The 23065-nt window shown below is 32.9% G+C and overlaps 1 protein-coding gene and 1 non-coding gene across 4 annotated transcripts in view; one reads left to right on the top strand and one right to left on the bottom strand.

Annotated features, from left to right (window-relative positions):
• The window catches only part of LOC120768507 (probable serine/threonine-protein kinase DDB_G0282963), an 89509-nt gene that overhangs the window by 54715 nt on the left and 11729 nt on the right, over positions 1 to 23065 (bottom strand). The gene's annotated exons all lie outside the window — the stretch shown is intronic.
• Positions 19414 to 19485, top strand: Trnah-gug. Its single transcript has one exon. It is a non-coding gene; the product is annotated as a tRNA-His (tRNA).

Below are 23065 nucleotides of genomic sequence, written 5' to 3'. Positions count from 1 at the left end.
TCGCTATTGATGGTCCTTCCTTGTTCAAGGCAGTCACTAAAAATTATGCCATACGCATCCCAAGACGACATAACCTTGTCAGCCGACTGTTCCGTTTTTTCACGGTTTAGATCGGGTTCATTGTATGGAGGCCAATCGGATCACTGTCGATTGAATTTCGGAGTAAAATGATGGAGCCATGTTCCAACCATTGCCATATATCGACACAAAAACTCAGGTTTGTTACACTTGAACATCTCCAAACACTGCTCCGAATCATCAACACGTCGTGGTTTATGGTCAAAAGTGAGCAAAAGTGAGCGCGGCACCCACTTTGCACAGAGCTTTCTCTTGCCCACATATTCGTGAATGATGATGTACACATTCATTGGGAATCATTAGAGTACTGCTATCCCGCACAAATTTCCTTTACGGTCATTAAAAAATATTTAGTGTACTTTTTGATGTTTTCGTCGATAACAAGTTCTTTTGGCCGACCCCTGCGATCACCATCTTCGGTGCTTATTTCACCACGTCTAAACTTAGTATACCAATACGTGATGGTTGATTTTTCTGGGGCGGTCTCAGGAAACACAACATCAAACCAAGTTTTTGCTTTAACTGTATTTTATCCCTTCAAAAGGCAATATTTTATCAACACACGAAATTCCTTTTTATCCATTTTTTTTCTGATCCGACAGATGTAAAATTTATACACGCCCTGTTCGAATTTTAAGGCTGACTTAAAATCATATGGATTTAATTCTAGTAGCGTCATCTACATAACGGACTTTTTTGCACGTTCACATAAATGAATTAGCTGAGGCAATTAAGATATACATACATAGCATGATGCTAAAGTTATCTCATCGTGTTTGGTATTCCAACTTACTCAATTTAGCTTAAACGATTAGTATTTGTCATTTATTTAAAAAAAATATTATTTTATTTAAACACTCAACAACTTAAAAATGAAAAACCAAGAAATCACGAGACAAAGTTTTCGCTTTCTGCCCAAGCGCTCATATACGTGATAGACGCTCAGCCATTATTTCCCCTCTAGCTTCGACAATATTTCGAGTACCCATCTATAACATTGGAGACATAGATTTAAGAAAAAAAAATGATTTTTTGAAGCTTCTAAAGCAGGATCCCCTCTTAAGTAGTTAACAGCATTTGAGCTTTGCAACAATACTAGAATAATTGGATTTTTGAAATTTCCTTCAATAAAATTTGGTTAACTAGACGTTTTCCTGATCTCATTTAACAAACTGTTTTGGTTTTTTTATGCTGGAGGAGGTCAAGATCATATCACAAAGCTCGCTTCAAAAGCGTTTAGAACTTTTACACTTAAGAGTACATACATTTATTTTCTGAAACGTGAATTTCAGATCATTCAGATTTATTTATCTAAATTTAAGAACTAGTATTACAAATATATAAAAACTAATATCGAATAATACACATTTGGATTTTTTTATTATCAATCAATTCTTTAATCATAAACTATACAAAACTCCTTCAATTCTTTCAGAATATCAGATTGATTTGTAGAAACTTTATATGGCTTAAACAATGATCTTATGTATTGCTAAAACAATTATTATGCATTATATACTTGTATTTATCGTACTCTTATTTTTCTGATCTACTCAAATACTTCTTTATATTTGACAAGTGCAAAAAATGTACAACTGTCAAACGTGTTTTACGTGGGATCCTGCTTATGTAAAGCTTAACTCCACGGTGCTCAAAAGCACAACGGATCAATACAATGCGTCGATCAGCGCCCTGAAAATTGGGTAAGGATTTTCAGTACCAATTGGCAGTGCGGTAAGGACACACTAACCACCTTGGTAGGGCTCGAGGCCCATCTAAAACCTCTGCCGTACTTTGGGTCCGGCACCCGGTTGCAATGCAACTCCACATTCGACTGACAAAGTCAGTTCTTCCCGCGATTTGGGTTTTAACCACAGCCACCACGAATCTCCACAGGGCCAAACCCAATGAGCAGACTGGAGCGAACTCCAGGGCTACTGCTCCCCGTGGTACCAGGTTAAAGTCTTTGGTATTGACCTTGTAGCCGAAACTACGACCAGTTGAGCCTCCATACAGCCCTGGACTGGTGGCCAGGATTTTAGTCGCCTCTTACGACAGGCATGCCTTACCGCGGGTATATTCGGTTTCCCCTCGAACCCGGAGGGGTCCCCCCGCACCCGCAGGGGGAAAAAAAAAAAAATGTACAAAAGTATCTCTCATGTCTGAAAAAATAATACGTGCTGCTAGACACTTAGCCCAACCTACATAAACACATACAATTATTGAATCAAGCCAGAAAAATATAAATTTTTCACAAAATTTAAATTTTATTTGTTTACATCTAGAAAAGTGCTTTAATTGAAATCGCATACTTCTAACAATTTATACTACTGGAATCAATTAACGAGAATTCGCACAAAATCAGTAAATAACAACAAAAAATTTAATATTGAGACTACAACTTGTACACAAATATTTAATTTCATTATATTGTCTTTTCTTAATTATATTATATGTACATCGCAGCAATCGAATTTTAATTGATCATAATATGAGAAGTGAACATTTATGAAGAGACTGAGTGGGTTTTAATAACAGGTGATCCAAGTAGCGGTACTTTTTCAATAGCCTTTTTTTGGACAGATCACGCGTGTGTCGTGTCAAGCTGTCATGTTATTGTTGTTCAGTATTGTTTGGCATTTCATCATGGAAAGACTTACTCCTGACCAACGTTTTTAAATCGTTTAACTTTGTTACGAGAATTCACGTTCTGTAAAAAATGTGTTTCGCGCTTCGCTCAACTTATGGTCAACACAATCGTGCTACTGAGCATATTACGCGCAACACCATCACTAATCTTGAGACCCAGCATTCATTATTGCATAACTTTATATTGATATTCGACCAAATAGACCACGTCCAGTATGTAGTGAAGAAAATATAGCTTCCGCCGCTGAGACTGTTTAAAAAGACCATGCAGAGTCAATTTGGTTCCGTTTGCAGCAACCCGGACTGTCGTATGGACCGACTTGGCGCATTTTACGTCGAGATCTTAAATTGAAAGCGTACAAAATACCGTTTGCAAGAACTGAATCCGATCGACCTTACCTAGCGACATCGCTTCGCTCTATGGGCTCTTGAAAAGTTCCAAAAAGATCCGACGTTTTCAAACCAAATTTTGTTTAGCAATAACGCCCATTTCTGGCTCAACTAGTATGTAAACAAGCTAAATTGCCGCATTTGAGTCGAAGAGCAACCTGAAGAGATTCAAGAGCATCTTCAAAAATTATGACGGTGAGAACGTAACCGTCAATGTCGACCGTTATTTGATGCCTGAAATTGAAGCTCGTGATATCGGCCACATTTGGAAAAGATGGTGCGTCAATCAATTGAAATATTGATTAATTTCACTTTTGGGCCGATCAATTGGCCACCAAGATCGTGTGATATCTTACCGTTATACTTTTTCTCCTGGGGATATATAAAGTACAAAGTCATTATGGACAATCCCACTTTTAATCAGGCCCTGGAGCAATTCGCCAGTTACTAGTCGAAATGCTCAAACGACTCATCGAAAATTGGACTCAACGGATGGGCCATCTGAGACGCAGCTTCGGCGATCATTTGGAAGAGATAATCTTCAAAAATTAAATGTCAAAGAATGTTCTTTCGAATAATAATAAACATTCTCCTTTAAATTAAAATGTTCTGTGTTTTTTCTTTAAAAAAGTAAGGAACGTCGAAATGGATCATCCTTTAGAGATCTCTCAATAATTTGACAAATAAAATCGTTCGACAATTATTTGGTTCATAATTATATGGACTTCAAATTTTGTACAACTACGTCACAAAGACGAGTTCAGTAATAAACTACGAGTTTATCAAGCAAAACATTTTTCTCCACATCTCCTTTATCATTCCTTTAAGGTATTAACTTGTGCTGAAAACAAATATGAATTTACTGTTTATTCCCTTCAAAAAATTCCTTAAATAATTAACTATCGTACACAAAAATTGATAAAGTAAACATAGAGTTCCTTAAACACTAAAAACTCTACAGTTCATAAACAAGAAACATCAAACTCGAGTTTATGGAAAAACTTGAATATGATTTTAACTTCTTTCCAATTAAATAATAATTCGTAGCATTATTTGTAACCTTCCGAATTTAACTTCCTTTAAGGGGTTACATGGATTTACAGGCTTCAAACAATCGATTTTTTATGGTCTTATTAAATTCTGTAACATCTTTAGAATAGTGTCCTAAATTTTCAATTTGATCCGAGTAATGGTTTCGGAGATACTGCCTTGAGAACTTGTGCGCTCGAGGCCAGCTTTTATAGTCACTCAAATCTTTAAACGCATTTTTCTCGAAACTGTGTTATTGAAGTCGGTTGGCAAGATTTCTGGAAAACTATTCAACCGACCTTCATGAAATTTTATACAGGTCTTTGAGATACAATTCTTAAAGACGTGGACGATGGATTTTTTTTCGTTCAGTTGCAGAACTATTAAAGAAATATCGCGAAATTTTCACTGACATTTTTTTTGTAAAAATGTCTACCAAACATCCAACTTTCAGTTTATTTTCCTTCGTCCAAGTTCTAAGTTAAGATTTTAACTAAAACACGTATTTTTTTCACTTTAGATGATGATGCTGTAAGGAGTTATCCTGCCAACACGAGCGCATCTTTTTTTCGAGGGGTCACCGGAAATGGCGTCGCATTGGCCGAGTTTAAAAAACTGTTTTCCAAAAATTTTAGAATTTCTTTGTTAATAGTGTATGTATGTAACAATAAAAAATTCGAATAAAATATTTCAGTTTTTACATGAGAAAAAACAATAGTGAAACAAGAAAAAATGTTAACTTCGGCTGCACCGAAGATAATATACCCTTCACAGATGCATAGCTATGTATATGCTATAGTAATCTGATCTAACAATTTTGTCGGAGATTATATTATTACCTTAAGCAGTACTCCGTGTCAAATTTCGTGAAGATACCACGTCAAATGCGAAAGTTTTCCATACAAGAACTTGATTCCGATCGTTGGGTTTGTATGGCAACTATATGCTATAGTGAGCCGATCTGAACAATTTCTTCCGATATTACATTATTTCTATGAACAATAACTCATACCAAATTTCGTGAAGATATATCGTCAAATGCGAAAGTTTTCTATACAAGAACTTGATTCCGATCGTTCAGTTTGTATGACAGCTATATATTATAGTGGTCCGATATCCGCAGTTCCGACAAATGAGCAGCTTCTTGAAGAGAAAATGAAGTTTACAAAATTTCAAAACGATATCTTAAAAACTGAGGGACTAGTTCGTATAAAAACAGACAGACAGACAGACGGAAATGGCTAAATCGACTCAGCTCAACATACTGATCATTTATATATGTATATACTTTATAGGGTCTCCCACGCTTCCTTCTGGGTGTTACAAACTTCGTGACAAACTTAATATACCCTGTTCAGGGTATAAAAAGGCTGGTTTTTACGCGAGGACACCCATGTAACTCTTTAATCTTTTTCAGTCGATGTAGTTTTCCATTTTAGCTTTTTTGTAGAACATTTAGCAACATAAAGATTTGGTAGTCGAAAAAGTCTTTTCGTATTTCTAATCAAATTTTAACTTATTTTCTTTTATATTTATAATAATAAATAAGTGAATAAATATGTACCATTTTGGTAGACCACTTTTTGTCATTTTTCCGCTAGAGCCAACTTTCATCAGTGTAAATCGAAATTTCCAGAACGGAAGCGAACGAACCATTGTTGTACTACACGAACTGATACAGCATCGTCTCCGTAAACTTCCCAAATTTCATTGGTGGCTTGCGTTGCATTCTTCCTTTTTTTATAAAAAAAAATTCAAAATATAGCGAATTTCTTTATTATTTTCACTCATTTTTGAACGCCTGTAACTTTTTTTCGACTTCCCCGAAGCTTAAAATCTCACCTTTGCAACACTATATGGTATGACACAATGTGATTGGTAGCAATGGACATATATAATACAACTGCAACGACATCTATTGACAAAATACGAAAAGACTTTAGACTACCCAATATTTATATACTTTGAATCTAAACATCAAATTACTATACTATATAATACTATATAATACACATTTCATTCGAAATTTTTCTTTAAGTATATTTCCATTTTGCCACCTAATTTCAAGTAAAATTTTGTATTTGAATGAAGAAAATTAAAATCATAGAAATAGTTACTAAAAATTAATATCACAACATGAAACTGATTTGATTAACATAATTCTGGATTTATGGTGACTAAAGATAGCTTTGTATAATGTGACATGAAAAGGTTTTAAATTTATCTCATCATTGGAAAAGAACATAATTTTATTATGCGTATACTATATATGTAATTAGTTGATCGCGAGTACCCTTCAGCATTAGAAATTTTATATTTTTTATTATGCTTGCATTTAAGCAAATAAAGTAGTTTAAAAATATTTCAGTTCCTTACTTCATGTATGCATAAATGCGCTTCGTAAAGAAAATCTGCATAAGGCTACTAATTTAAGTGGTCCTACCAGTAAAGTGCCTACATACTCTTACGACTGCCTCATAGCCACAACAGCTGCTGTCAACTGTATGTCATCCACTCTGCTCTGTGTTCTGAAAATGCCTCTAGTGAGGATTACGCAGTAAAACTTTAAGCGCGTCACCTTTGAGAGACTTCAATCTAAAAGACACACAGCTTAATGTAGGACACTGAAAACATATGCCACGCAAAAGTATCTACCTGAACTTGGTTATGGTAAAAGACATCAGTTACATAAGTTTGTATGCTTGGATTTGCCTATGCTTACCCTTGTTAAAAGGACTCGCTCATATGAATTCGTACGCTTTTAAAGGGCTTTTCATGTGCGCATTGGCTTAATGACTTTACGCAAACGAACGAAGTTTTCTTGTAATTAAATATGCAGTACCCGAGAAGAGAACATAGAAGGTTAAATATAGTAACTTACATATCTAGGCACATAAAGAATAATTGAGCTTGTAGTTGCGGAGGTAACACTTACCTGTAAAGAGAAAATAAAATTTTTTTTATTAAAAAATTTTGTTGAGCTTAATTAAATGCAAATTCATAAAACAATAAACCTTAAAGCTAATTTCATATAATCATAATCTAAATTCAGAGAAAATGAGATCAAAGTAAATGAATATATTTATTATTTTTAGTATTTTTTCAATACACAACGCTTTAATGTTAAGTTACAAAACTCTTTTTTTTTTAACTTGTTGAGAGAGCCCATGATCGAACTATGAGATCTGGAGGCTGGTAACGCTGAAATAAAAAACTGTCAAAACTGTTAGCTGCTAATAAGAACAGTTAATTACCAGTGAAGTGGGTTTTGTTGTGAGAGCAATCATAATTTACCAAAAAAAACATTAAACAAATATTTGAAATCTCCTTTTTTGGTTTCGCGAAAAATTACAAAAAAAGTTTTTCTTCTTTTTCTTCGTATGGCGAAATGTTCAAAAAAAAGGTTTTTAACTCGATTTTCGTTACATTTGTTTTTTATGGTCTTTATTCTTTAAAAGTTTGGATCTTTCAGTTAAGTTCGCTCTAAAGGAACGATTTACTCTTGCAACCTGTTGCTACAGAGAAAAATATGTCCTCGAGTATACCTGAGCAATGTCAAAATTAATACAATCAGCCTATCGATCTCTCTGCCCCAATATACCCCTTTAATTATTCCCGTATTTACAGCGATATTTAAGCCGTTCAATGTGTGATATTTCAATGAAACTAAAAGAGGAAATTTTCTTTAAAATTATTCTGATCCTCTAGTTGACGTTTTCCACATTAACTCAATGTATTAAATTTCACATGTTCGTGTGAGACAACTTTATAATTTGTGTAGTCATTTGTAAATCCCGACTGGGGCAGGGATTTAAAATCACTGGAAACCCTCACGAATTTAAACTTATTGACTATGGGGGACATGTTGCATACGCAAGACATAACAACTAATTAAGGGAAAACTGGTATCTTGCCCAAAGTCCAACATAATTTATGTTTCATTTTGTTGTTAGTTGTCTTCAACACTTATCTTAAACCAACCTGGTACATACATTTTCTTCTTTTACCGAGTATAGTTTTCCAGATTAGATTACTAACAGTCAACATAGTCACCTTATTTTTGTTAGACTTGAGTATAGGATATAAGGATAGTGGCGTAAAAAGTAAGTAAATCCAGTAAATCTTGAAATTTTCATGAACTTCAGCAGCAAAATGGGAATGAAAAATACCTAAATTGTCAATGGCGATATACTTATTGCATTTAATGCAGAATTGTTAAGTTGACGACAAGCATGGTTACTGTTATCTTTAAAAGTGCAAACATACAATTATTCTGTAGATTTATTGAGTTTAACCAAAATATAAAATATAAATTATGTTTTTCAGAAAAAAATTTAATAAAATATTAATTACTGTATAAAGTGTCTAACATAGCCAGAATAGCGCTCAACTAATAAATCATCACCCTTTGCATACTATTTGTGTCACCAAGTAAAATCTGAATATTCCTAGTTTTGCCAATTCACTTATTTTATCTGCAAAGCCGACAGCTTTGGCAGCAATATGCTAGAAATAATATTATGGCAATAACTATCCAAGCGAGTTCGGGTAGAGTGATGTGACGCCGAGTATCAAGTCATTTAATAAAAATCCACAATAAGCAAACCACCACGCAAAGAATGAGGACATAAGGCTTTGGTTGGTAACTAACTTTTAGAGCCATATAAATAAGTATATACATGTATGTACAAATGTATATAGAAAGTGTGTGATATATTGCAGTATATGTGGGCGTCCATTAGCACAAATAAATAGGAACTCTGGCGTCAAATCCCGTGGGTGGCAAATCTGTAGGCGCCGTAACATTTTCGCAATATTAGAAATACACATAAACATATTTGCACCGCGTTACAAGCTTAAAATAGGATTTTATTGGTAGTAGTAGCAGATTGGGCGTCAAAAGCCGTTACTGTGATGGAAACTTGGTATGAGAATGTTAATTTGTGAGTGTGTGGTTTTATACATATGTATGTGTGTGGTTCTGTTTTTAATCTAGTTAACTGCAAATACATATATACATATGTATAAATTTGGATAAATATTTACAATTTATTTAATATTTACTTTTTATAAACAAGTTTGGACAATACCTTTTTATATGCAGATTTCGCCCAATTTCAAACACAGTAATAGGGAATAAATTGCATGACGTGAAGTCATTTAGAAAATAATAAGTTTTAATAATTGAAGTCGTAGAGTGGACGTTTTAATTTGACTTCTCACAAATCAATAAAAAATTGTTGGGAGAAATAAATGCTTGTATCTTAGTCAACTTAAGCTTCTCTTCCATATGAGATAATTAGAGATATGTTAAGAAAATAATGGAGATAAATATAGATATATGTATCTAGATAAGTAAATACTTGTGGTGGCTACATCGATGCTTTATTCAGTACATGCATACTTATACAAGTTGTTCATACTCTCAATTAACTGTCAGATTCAACACTTCGGTAGGCAAAAATCATATTGCTGTAAATTACTCAACTGGGCTCGAAGTGGCATGTTAATTAAATGCACTTTGTGCGGTAAAACCGGTTTCACCATTATAGTTGTGCGGAAAATCACGCAATCTTCAACTTTTAGCTTTGAGCAAGATATAAGTATTTTTTAAAGGAAGATGATTGGTTTAGTTGAGATTTAAAAGCATTAATTGCTTTTCAAAAAGTTTGAGAAGCCCTTATATGAGAGATGTACAGTGATTTGCCTGATGGCATAATTTCACATTTGTTTGTCTTTAATAATACTCTTTGCCTCGAATGCATCTAGACACACAAACTGTACATTCAAGCAAAAATCAGTTTAGGACGGATGATTTATTTTGAAATTGGTGCCAATGATTTGCCGAAAGAAGCATTGTTTATTTTTGGCAATGGTGTACATGATTCTCCTCTCAGCTACGAAATATGTCCTTACTATGTACATAGAAGTATTTACATACATATAGTATGTATCTCTATGTATATAGGGTAAAAAATTTTTCAATTTTCACTCTCCCCTGCCGTATTCATCATTAGTAGCATCAAAGTAAGGCAAAAATAAAACGAAATCCCAAAAAGGGAAAAGCAAAAGTCAAAAAATTTAGCAGAGCAGCAACAGAAAAGTTCAAGGCAAATAAAAAGTTTAGCACATACCCGTGTAGGTACATATGTATGTATATATGTACATATGTATGTATCTGCAAGATTGTATGGGTGTGTGTGCCATACGGTCGGCGCATGCAAATACACTTTAACAACCTAACTATTTACATTTACTTTTTTTCATTTTCCTAAAGATTCAAGGAAAACTATGATAAATAAGCTTCACACAAAGAAATCATGCAAATAAGTCGAAAACAACATTAGCATTAACATAAGCACTGAAGCCCTCGAGAGGGCAATGATATTGTCGCCCATTTTATTCGTCTCTTACTCTCTTTTTTGCTATCTGGCTCGTCTTTTGTCGTCACATTGGCAATTTGTATGAAATGAGAAATTCTATTGTCAAGCAGAGCAAGGCGAAGAGATGCAGGAAACCCATGAAATGACATTAGCGTGTTGCTATATGGATGTACATATTTAAGTCAGGCTTTTACTTCGATCATAAAAACCAGAAGAACCACCATTGCTAGTAGGGACAGCTGAGTGACGTATTGACATAAAGATTGGTGACATTATATGCTTCATGGAGTAAATAAAAATTTCCAAGTTATTGCAATTGGCGCGGTTGTAAGAATTTAATCATGTATTTATGTTCTCTGCAATAGAGCTTTTATGACTATGAATTAGAGAAATCATTTGATAATCACTGTCAGCAGTGAATATAAAGGCATTTACGAAAAATTAAAAGTACAAAAGGAATCAAGACTTTTTCGATGACGTCTTGTGAGTAGAACTGATCCCAAACCAGACCATGTGCTATCGAACAGAACCACTATAACATATAGCTGCCATACAAACTGAACGATCGGAATCAAGTTCTTGTGTGGAAAACTTTCACATTTGACAATGTCACCTTCATCATCAATCTTCACGAAATTTGGTGTAGATTATTTTCTAAGGCAACAATGTAATCTACGAAGAAATTGTTCAGATCGGTTAACTAAAGCATATAGCTGCCATACAAACTGAATGATCGGAATCAAATGCTTGCATGGGAAACTTCCTCATTTAACGATACATCTTCACGAAATTTGGTATGAGTTATTGTGTATAGAAATAATGTAATATCGAAAGAAATTGTTCAGAACGGTTAACTATAGCATATAGCTGCCATACAAACTGGACACATATGTAGTTACTAAAAGAAATGCACCTGTGAAGGGTATATTAGCTTCAGTGCAGCCGAAGTTAACGTTATTTCTTGTTTGATGCTCTCTTTGGTAAATAAAAGCAAACTGACAACTTTCAAGACTTAAAAGGGTTGTCTAGTCTATGGTCATTCGAAAACAAAAAATAGATTTAGATAGATAGCGTAGATTTTCAATCAATACAAATATTATTATGGCGGAAAACTTAGAAACAGAAAAAAATAACAATTTTCCCTCAAAATGGCGGCCATTAAAAAAAGCGTATTATTTGAGTCATTTATTTTTTTATTTGCTAGTAATTAACAATTGATTTTTTTGTGCGTTACTGCTATAAAAGAATATATAAAGAAAGCTCATATCAAGTAAATCGATGGATGATAATTTGAGATTTTTTGACAAATGCTTTGAAAACAAATTGTTTAGGGAAATATGGTCCAAAATTTTAAATTTCATCATTTAAGTTTCAGTAAAAAGTAGATAACTTCAACTAAAACTCACAAAAATTTTAAACAGAACAACAAATTTAAATTAAATAACCACTACCTGTGCATCCTAGCGCTTACCAAACTAATTCCTGTAATGTGAGTTTAATTATTTCTTGAGAAAAGTATACCTGAAGTATATTTTCAAAATGCAGGAAGCCAAACAATTCAGCAAAAACAAAAAACGCTTAACCAAGCGAAATCGAATGCTTTCTGAAATTAAATTTGAAAATAAATGAATACAGACTACAAATTGGAATGTCACGCAGGAAACTTTATCACAAGAAGCCACACATAAGACACCTTACACCTTGGAATAACTTTCGAACATACATATGTATGTATGTGCGTTTATCATGCATTTCCTGTATGCAGTTATTTGTAATTAATGTTTTTCAGAATTACTTATGTATATGTACATACTATGTGTGTATTTAAACATTTGCAAACATGTGGAGCCTGAGAAGAGAAACTAATTGGAATTTAGCAGCGACAATTCTCATATTACTAAAGAAAGGTAAAGCGGTAATTTAAGCATTTAAACATACACAGGCAAACGATCATCGTGATAAATTGAGACGAGTTTTACAAATACTATTAAGACAAATTGAACCATAACATACATACATACATATGTATGCACTGTGCCCGAAAAATAAGGTGACATTTGAATTTAAACTGCGCGCGTCGAAGGATTTGGAGAGTTATTTTTTTTTAAGTTGGTAGTACTGTCAGGCCCATTTATGTCAAATTTCTTGTCAAAATATTCATTAGTACGTATTTGAGATACGTGTCGTTTTGTGAGCTGATAAAAGTGAGTTTTTCGTTTTTTGCGATGTCGAAATTTGATGAGCAAAGAATTTGCCTTAAATTTTTTTACGGAATAAATTTTCTCTGCGGATACGTTGAGGATGGTGCAGAAAGCCTTTGGTGATGAGGCTACGTCAAAAAAAAATGTTTACAAGTGGTATAGTGAGTTCCAAGCCGGCCGTGAACGTGTCGAAGACGAAGAGCGTCCAGGGCGACCATCAACCTCAACCGACGAAGCTCACGTTCAACATATCAAAGATTTGGTGTTCAAAAACCGTCGATTAACAATTAGAGACCTTGCTGATGAAGGTGGCATATCGAAAGGCTCAGCCAATACCATTTTGAAGAATGTTTTGGGTCTCAAGGTATCGAAAACATTGAATTTTTTGGAAAAAAGGCTACCAGGGAGTCATGAAACGCATTATAACTGGCGATTAGACTTGGATCCGAGCCGAGACCAAAAAAATCGCGCCAAAGTCGACCACAAATCAAGGTCATGTTGACTGTTGTCCCATACCGCCCTCGTAATTCGTGATCATTTCGCCAAAAACTCAACAATCACCGTATTCACCTGATCTGGCGCCGTGCGACTTCTGGCTGTTCACCAAGCTCAAAAGACCGCTCCGGGGACACCGTTTTTATAAGAAAGGAGATTCTTAATTGATGCATCAACCATTTGTTGAGTTGGTGGATGAGTAGGAGCGACTGAAGGCTTTTTTGGCTTAACAGCTTTTTTAGCAGCAACTTTTTTCTCAGAAATAGCAGAAGATCCGGCTACCGGAGAATTAACATTCGTAACAGCAATTGCTTCAGACATTTTCACTTTTATAAACTTTTATTTTGTATTTATTAAATACACACTTTACGCATCCCGGAAAGTGACTACAACCAGTGTTTCGAAGATTGGAAAATCCGTTGGCATAAGTGCATTGCATCGGGAGGGGATTACTTTGAAGGGGATGAAATTGATTTGGAAGAATTTAATAAAGAATTTTCAAAATAAATACAATGTCACCTTATTTTTTGGGCACAGTATATGTAGCATAAAATCATATGTGAGCGAAATATTTATGAACTTAAGGAATCCCATGTGATGGGCTTAAAAAATCGATTTCTTCTTTTTTTTCAAAAATTGCTTTCTTAACATACATTTCTAGAATACGGTAGCAAAGAGATTTTTAAAAATTTGAAGCAATTTAAAAGAAGAAGTTAGAAGAAGGGGGGATTTTTCTCAAAACTGCGTGTTTTCAAACCATCCTCCATCGGCTGGACTGAATGACTTGAAATTTATAACGTACACACAGCACATGCAAACGCATGGAACCAAATATACTCAAAATGCAATTTTTAGTAAAAACAAAAGAAAACATGCAAAATTCACAACTTTTTTTTTCAAATGTCTACTAAAAGTTTTGGTATATTCATTTGATAATAGATCATTCCATGCACTTCGGCTTACAGATTAAAATCAGCAATTTCTTTTTTTCAGATAGTTTTCTATATTTTTAGCACAAAATTTACTTTTACTGGTCATAGAAAAAGAATTCTAAAAAATCCCTAAAAAATAGGCCGTCACATGTGATGTTCGCCTTAAGGCTTGTTCTATGAATTTAAAAGCAAAAATTGAATTGCATTTGTGATAAAAATTGTTAAAAGTGTAAAATAAAGTAAAATAAAACGTTAGCAGAATTGGTTCTCAAATTTCTATCTACGTTTTTAATTTTTCTTATATTTAATTAAATATTTAAAAACTAAAATAAACAAATATTGCCTTTCTATCCGCTCGAAAATTAGGAAGACTTTTCCCAAATATTTGTATCGTTTTGAGAATATTTTGCACTGTGAACGTTTCTATTTCAAGTGGTGAACGTTGTTTAGTGTTTTAGCATGGACCAAATTTTCATCGATCGCTAATCAGCACTAGCTATACTGTGCCTAGAGGCAGAATTAGTCAAGAAGTTGGATATCCATTATCGAGGCATCCACTGCCACCAAAGCTCAAAAAACTGACTTCTAAGTTCCAAATAATTAAAGATTGGAGGATTTTAGACTACATATTCAAAAAGTTAATCATGAAGGTACAACAGATTTCAAATAACCATTGATTTTCAAAGTCATGCAAAACAAATTTGTTTCACCCAACATCAACAAGAAAGCAAATTTGGTTTGTAGAGAGCATAAAACACTACGTCATATTTCACTTTTTTCATTCAAAAACAAAGCATTGAAATAGAAGAAAGTTAATAATATGTATTAGCAAATTCCTGTAGGGACGGCGTCCCACCTTTTTACCTGAGCCTGGTTTTTCTTTCGTCGGGAAAAATCTTCCCCTAATATCAATATAACAAGCACATTAGTTAAATTAATTGAATATATTTTCTTCTGTATTGAGAAATTTTGAAAAAAAAATTATTTAAATTTAAATAAAATCAAAATTTTAAATTTTATTGAATAATATGCCAGAAGAAATTTCCCGAATTAACTCTCAACCCTAATGATTTCATATGTTCTAATCAGTTTGAATTGCAAAAAATAGCATAAAAATATTTGTATGAAAAGTGTGAAAATAAACAAAAGTATTTTACGCCGCAGTAATACTTTAGATTGACTTTTGTATTGGCGAATTCACTAGCTCATACATTCCTCTAACAATATATGCAAAATATGCATTAGTATGCTTATATACACATACACATACCTATGTCAATGTACGTACATCAAATTCTATAAATATATACATACATATGTATGTATTTTGTTTTCAACCTTGCACTTGAATTATTAAAACGCAAAAATAGTCTGTGCATATTAAAAGTTGCAATCAATATGAAAATGCAAAATGTTAAATGATGCAGTGGCGGATCCAACGGGGGGGTGGAGCGCGGAGGGTCAAAAATAAGTAAGCACTAATTCTATCAATGTTGAAGTTGTTTTTACAATACAGTCTTTAATACAATAAGTTTTATGATACCATAGAATGCAAAATTGGGTTGTCAAGAAAGTCTTGCGGTATTTTTATTGAATTTTTTTTATTGAAATTGAAATGAATTTTTGATGACTCATGCCCAGCTCTTGACCGATGCTACGGGTGCTACTATGCCGGTCTCTTTCGACCAATTCAGCGATTTTATCGCAATTTTCGACGACAGGCCTTCTGGAGCGTGGCGCATCTTCGACCACCTCTACACCAGAACGAAAACGTTGAAACCATCGTTGTGCGGTGGAAATGGAAACTGTATCGGGTCCATAAACTGCACAAATTTTATTGGCGGCTTGAGATGCATTTTTGCCTTTATCGTAGTAGTACTGTAAAATATGCCGTATTTTCTCTTTATTTTGCTCCATGTTTGCGACGCTATAACTCACGAACGACTTAAAAGAAACGACAATCAATCAAACACGCGTGAAATGAGCTTTCCAAAAAGGTATAGCATGACCCGATGCGACGAATAAAACTAGAACTACGCGCTCCTCTAATTTGAATAACATAACTCACAGATTGACCGATATTTTCCGAAAAAAGTCGACCATGCGCACTGAGGTCCACATATGTACATATGTATTATATTTGGCGAGTTTGACAAAGTTTTATTCGAATATATTCATTGGTGCTTGATTTATGTACTGAAAAGTAAAAAAATCAGATGCAATTTAAAGCTGTGTTAAAAATTTGTCCGAACTTTTTTGCGCGTGTAACAAAAAAGTTGGACATATGGTTTATAATTAACTGGCCACAAAACTGCTTGCTTAGTCTATTTTTAACCGGGCTAGTTGAAAAATACTTCCAGAAATATAATACATATAAAATATTGAGAAAAGTACCTTTTGTTATTGTGGAAAAAATTGATAAAAACGAATTTTGCTTGTTTCCAAAATATGGTTTTTGAAGGGCAAAAACATGGCTTCATGACGAGTTTCCGGTCACTGTCCCAAAGAATCAACCATAAAAGAGTGGTATGCTAACTTTAGAACATCATAAAAGTCCATAAAATGGTTTTGGATGGACCGATGAACTGAACGTGTTCATCATAACATTCACCAAGATTTGGAAAAAATGGGTGCCGCAGAAGCTCACTTTTGATCGAAAACAACGACAAGTTGATGATTCAGAGCAATGTTTGGAGATGTTCAAGCGTTATATGATAAACCCGAGTGTTTGTGTCGTTATGTGACAATCAGTCATCCGATTGGACTACACACCCTGAACCCGCTCCAAAGCGTGGAAAAACGCAACGGTTGGCTTGCAAGGTATTTTGGGATGCGTATGGAATATTTTTTATTGACTATATTGAAAAAGGAACAGCGACTATAACAGCCTTATTGAACCGTTTGATGGTCAATATCGTCGAAAAACAGCCGCATTTGGAGAAAAGGAAAGAGCTGTTAGACCAAGACAATTCACAGCGTCACAAGGTAGTGAAAGCGATGGAAAAATCTATGTACCATCCACTTCGAATTGTTTCCGCATTCAACGTGTTCTCCACATTTGTCCCCCACCGACTATTTCGAAAGAGTGCTCGCTGGGAAGAAGTTTTTGTCGCCAAATAAAAGTTTTTTCTTATAGTAGGACGGGGACTTTTCAAATGACCTGTTACTGTAATGTAAATGTGCAATCGCAGTTAAAGGGTGCAAAGTCAAAAGCAATAATGTTTTTTAAGAGTGATTTGTGCATTATACATTCTATATAAGTAGTTTTTGCAATCAATTACTAGTTTCAGTCGACGATAAGGAAAAAATAGAAATTATTGATTACTTCAATAATTAAAATGCATTAAAAAAATCGAGTTTTCAAATATTTGAAATTTTGCACGCGTTCTTTACTCCCCAAGAAGCTGCTCATTTATCGTAACGCCGATACCAGACCACTATAGCATATAGCTGTCATACAAACTGAACGATCGAAATCATGTCTTTGTATAAAAAACTGTTTTATTGTGAATATATGTATGTATGTATGTTTCTTCTCGAAAATTGGCGTGGGTTATTGCCCAACACAACTCGCAATTTACGAAGCAACTGTTCAGGTCCGACCACTATAACATACATAGATACATATAACATACATATGTACATAGCTGCCATACGTACCGAGTGTGCAAAATCAAGTTTTTTTATGGAAACTTTTTATTTGTGATGGGCATTCTAGCTTCGGTATAACTGAAGTTAACTCTTTTCCTGGTTTAATACTTTTTTGTGAAAATTGTATACAAGATTCTTCGAACGTTATACTTCGATCTACACACAATTGATTTAATGAAGAAAATTCAACACTGTACATACTTAAGTATGTATGTATGTACCGAAATCATATGTTACTACTAACATTTAATATAATTTAAAAATCTTTTAGAGTTATTTTAAATTAATTTTGAGTGCAAACATTTAATATAAATATGTAAGTACATTTAAAATTAGAAATATATACATAAGTATGTATGTATGTATGAGCATACATAGATTGAGTTTGAGGTTGTGTAAGTAGAATTATTTGCTTTATTGTCACGATAACAACAAAAATATTAAAACAAAATATTTGTATTACATACACATGAATATATGTATTTACTTATTTGTCTCGTATAAAAATAGTATATTTTTGTTGTTTAGCTTTTGCGCATTCTGTACGCTTTATTTTGATTTTTTTTGCTTGTTTATATTTTAAATATTGTATGTGTGACGCAACGTTAGCTAATTACATATATACAGTAATATTTAATAAAAACAGCAAACTAATTTAAGTATTACAACTTGAATGGGCATCGTTAGTACACCCAAATCTTTTTTTACACGGATTTGAAGTTACACTGTTGAAAAAAAAATTTTTTTTTTAACTTTTAATCTAATACTGTCTTGTAATTATGCGTGTTTTTTACCACACTTAGCACCATTGCTGAAATGAACATACATACATAGTAGTAACTGGGAAATCTACTTATTCGATAACTCTTACCTACACATTTTGTTCGCATGATATTTACATTGCTGAAATGGATATCTCCAGCGATGATACCGACTTTAGTTCAGCTCACCGCAAACAATTGCGCTTGTTATCAAGTAGCGACGAATAATTATGTAGCTATGTAAATAATTTTTCCTTATTTCTATTCTAATTTTTCTGTTCTCAATTCTGGATTAACAGATTTCTTTTGTTTTTTGCTTAATCTACCAATTTTTCACCTGTATGAATGTCATATGAACATACAATTTGTATGCATATCTGAAATTTTATAGTTTTCAACATTTTTTACACAGTTTTTCGAAGTAAATATAGTTCTTTATTTCATCATACACGGGTTTCAGATGTCATGGAACGTATCCCCCATTTTACTATAGGAAACGCCTCTTTTTTTACACGGTTTTTTTACACGGCTTCTGAGGAACGTATCTACCGGCATTTTAATTTTTCTGCTTTTCGATTGATATTTGTATACTTTCTAATTTTTCATTGCTATGTTTTGCTTTCAGGTGTTGTCACTTATACATATTTACATATATAAGTATTTACGAATGTATGTAAGTCTATATGTATACATATGTATGTACATATGTACCTACAAATAACAATACTTACATATTGTTTATTTAATATTCTTTTTGCAAGAGCTAAACAAATTTAATGTTTTACAATTTGGCAATTAAAGCACTTGGATCAAAATATAACCCACGCGCCACAAGCTTCCAATAGCCGTGATCGTCTAGTGGTTAGGACCCTACGTTGTGGCCGTAGTAACCCAGGTTCGAATCCTGGTCACGGCAATGTTGCACCAGCAAACATTGTCACGGATGGAAGTCGGTATTTTTTTATTTTTGATTAAATTATAACTTTGTATTTTGCACAAGTTTACAGCTTCTAATTACATGTAAACAATTATAATCAGTATTTTACGATTTCATGAAATATAATAAATAATTTTAAGCAAAATTTTCAACTGGGAATCATTGTTTTACAGAAAATATATTTAAAAAAACCATAGGCTACGTTTTTCTGACTTTTATATGACAAAAACGAGAATAGTTCAACAGACACTGAACTAATCAATTAATAACTCGACTTTTGAACCATTATAGTATGAAAATATTTACATAATGCTTTTGTAATGTACTGTAATTTTGTTGCAGTCGATGTATGTAAATTAAATCCAATTTTAATTTTTGTGTTGAATAAATTAAAGACAATATACAAGTGTACTATGTACATTAAATATGTTGATCAAAGTCAGACAATTTTGAGAAACATTATTTTGTAAAAGCTGACAGTTATTATTTTTAAAATAATAATAATAAATAAATTAAATAAATAGACTATTTTAGAAAAAACGACAAAGAGGCCCTGGTGCACTGTTAATGAAAAATTAGCCGAAGCGAGTCAGTTTCTCATTGACAGAGAAGATATTGTCTGGGAGAAGCCATCATATAATGTAAATCATTTCGCCATCTAAAATATTCAGTTTGTATACCATATAAATTTTTGCAATTTTAAAAAATTTCTGAATTTATATGATATTCCAATAAAAAATTTATCGGGTTTAATATTAATAGATATAATTGAGTCATTATATACATACATATGTATGTATGTATCTAATAACTAAGGTTATGATGGTTCAAATTTTTGGGGAATTATGTTCATTAGTTCTTGATGTAACTTTAAAAATATTTAGAAAAAGGATCAAGGAAAAAAATGTTATTTGCTGCAAATAACCCGAATGTAAACTAATAACTACCAACCGACTCACTTAAACTTATAGGGAATGAATTTGTATTTAAGACCACTCAAAATTTATATTTGCAAGCTGATAATCAAATGTTTTCTCTCATCCAATACCCTTTGTCGCAGGGTGTGCCAACTACTTATGTTGTTCGCACAACATGCCACAAAAACAAGAGGTGTCTTAGGCACAAACCCCTACATAATTGTTGTCATCAAGCCTTATAAATGTCTGTGTAGCTATGTACGAGTAACGTGTAGCTATGTAACGACTCGAACAACAGGTAAAGCGTTTCATTTATCTAGATTGCGGTAAAACACGCAAATACTTGTGACTGGCGGAAAAACAAATAAACCAAAAAGTATGTATGTGTGTATGTAGGTACACTATAAGTAAGTACAAACAACGCAGAACATATTGAATTATTGCTAAATGTTCTAAAGCATAACAATTGTACTTCATATTTTGCTGATAACTACCTGAGCGTGAACAAACGGACGTACAAACTCATACTTAATTATAATTATTAATCAGCCGTCAACTTGAGGCGCCAAAGAGTCTTTGTCGCAAAGCCCCAAACATAAAATTTATTGCCCAATTGTTAGCTGGAAGCCAAATGATAATAGCACCATTCTGATGAAAACACATTTATTCCAAATAATTCTTTAAATCAGCAGTGTCACGTCTGTTTAGTAAGCCGCTGTCATGCGATATGTATGTATGTATGTAATGGGCAAAATTAAGCTGGGTGAAAATGCTTGACAAAATGACAAATCAATATATATACATATATGAAGAATAGAAAGAAGAGTTAATGAAATCAATTTCACTTATACAATTCAATGGCGAAACAGATTGGTTGTCTGTTTTAGAGTAATTAACTGCATGGGTCATTATAAGTTTTGAAGAATGTTTGGGAGATAAGAATTATTTTACAGTAAATATTTAAAAAATCTGTAAAAATTGTATTTATTTTTATTGTTTTCCTTTTATCAAAACTTTCACAGAGGAAGGTCGCTGGAATTAAAATTTTTGGAGGGTAAAAATCTGGGTCAACTACGGTAGGTAGGCCAAAAAATAGCCGTAACAACAGAAAATATTTCAGAATACGAAAAATAATCGTAATTTTTTAAGAATATAATATACGAAATAAATGTGTGTATATTCACAATTTTTAACGTGCTTTGTTTTGAATGTACAAATACTATGTATGTAATTATAATCATAGCTTTTTGTATGTTTCCAAAACAAGCACAGTAATTCTATTCTAATGTCATTTAAGTAGCTGAGTGTTTTACAGTTTTTTTATATTCTAAAAATTTCACACTGATAATTTATAAATATTTTATATAATCTTTTTTATTAATATAATAAATATTTTCAGGCACCAAATGATGTATGTCACTCTAAAGTTTTGTTGTTATATTCTATATGACTCATAATAATGTGCAATCGTTCCAAGAATATTTTTGGTGGAATGTTCAAATAAGTCTATATTTAAAATACAAATTAAATTGCCAAGATTAGCATAATTTTTTTTTGCTTAGTATAGAAATACATACATATATTTACCGGGAAGCAAATTTTATTACTGATACGTTTCTGTATTAATTATAAATTTCAGAAGTCGTGATTAAAATTGTATAAATATATAAGTACATACATATGTATGTATGCATAATACATCAAATTACCGAAGGCGAAATTTCACTTAAATGGAACACGCCATATAATAACGATTTGGAGCTCACAAGCAAAATAGAAATTTTACATTAAGTATTGAAACGAAAATTCGAAATATTTATCTTCTTTTATTACCAATCAAGCAAAATTTTACTTTATTTAACATGGTCTCTCAATTTTATTAAGATAACTTACATATTGGCCGATATATGCGGTATAAAGTCACCCGGAAGTTCGAAAATCTTTATTTTAGGTATATGCTCACAGAAGTCCCTTGCTGCTGCGATCCCTTGCGCCAAATTGGAGTTTAATATCTTAATTGAGTTCTTAGTTATGGTACTTTATACGTTTTTGGTAAATTTTTTGCCAAGAAGCGAGAAAGTTTCATCCAGATATCTTAATTTTTATTCAAGTTAGAGTTTGTAAGGATTCAACTTGTCATGTCATCCTGATCATTTATATATATTATAGGTACATATCGTCACCTAAAATGCAAAATAACGTACCAACATTTTCGAAAATTTACAGTGGCGTGAATGAAACACGAAATAAAATGGAACAAGAGTGAAACAAATTTTTAATATTGGTTAAAACTGGTTCATATATGAGCACAGAACTTGAAAATGTTGGACATATGAAATATTATGTATGTAATTTGAAGTAGTGAATCGTAATCTATACGAAACTCAATTTCGAACTTTTGGATGATACGTTATTTTGCATTTTAGGTGACGATATATAACCCTACAGGTATATCTATATCGGTTAGTTGTAGGTGATACGTACATACATATTATACTTTATAGCAACATGTTGCAAAAGTAAGTAATGTTAAGCTTAATACAACTTTCGACTGAAATACATGTCATCAGTACCGTACGCTAACACATTTAATTATTTGTAAGTAAAATTTAACCCAAGTTTAAGTGCAAATGTACATACAT

Source organism: Bactrocera tryoni, chromosome 2 (genome assembly GCF_016617805.1).
Source record: "Bactrocera tryoni isolate S06 chromosome 2, CSIRO_BtryS06_freeze2, whole genome shotgun sequence".
NCBI classification, from domain to species: domain Eukaryota; kingdom Metazoa; phylum Arthropoda; class Insecta; order Diptera; family Tephritidae; genus Bactrocera; species Bactrocera tryoni.
The sequence above is the reverse complement of the archived record's forward strand: the minus strand, read 5'-3'. Positions and strand labels throughout refer to the sequence as shown.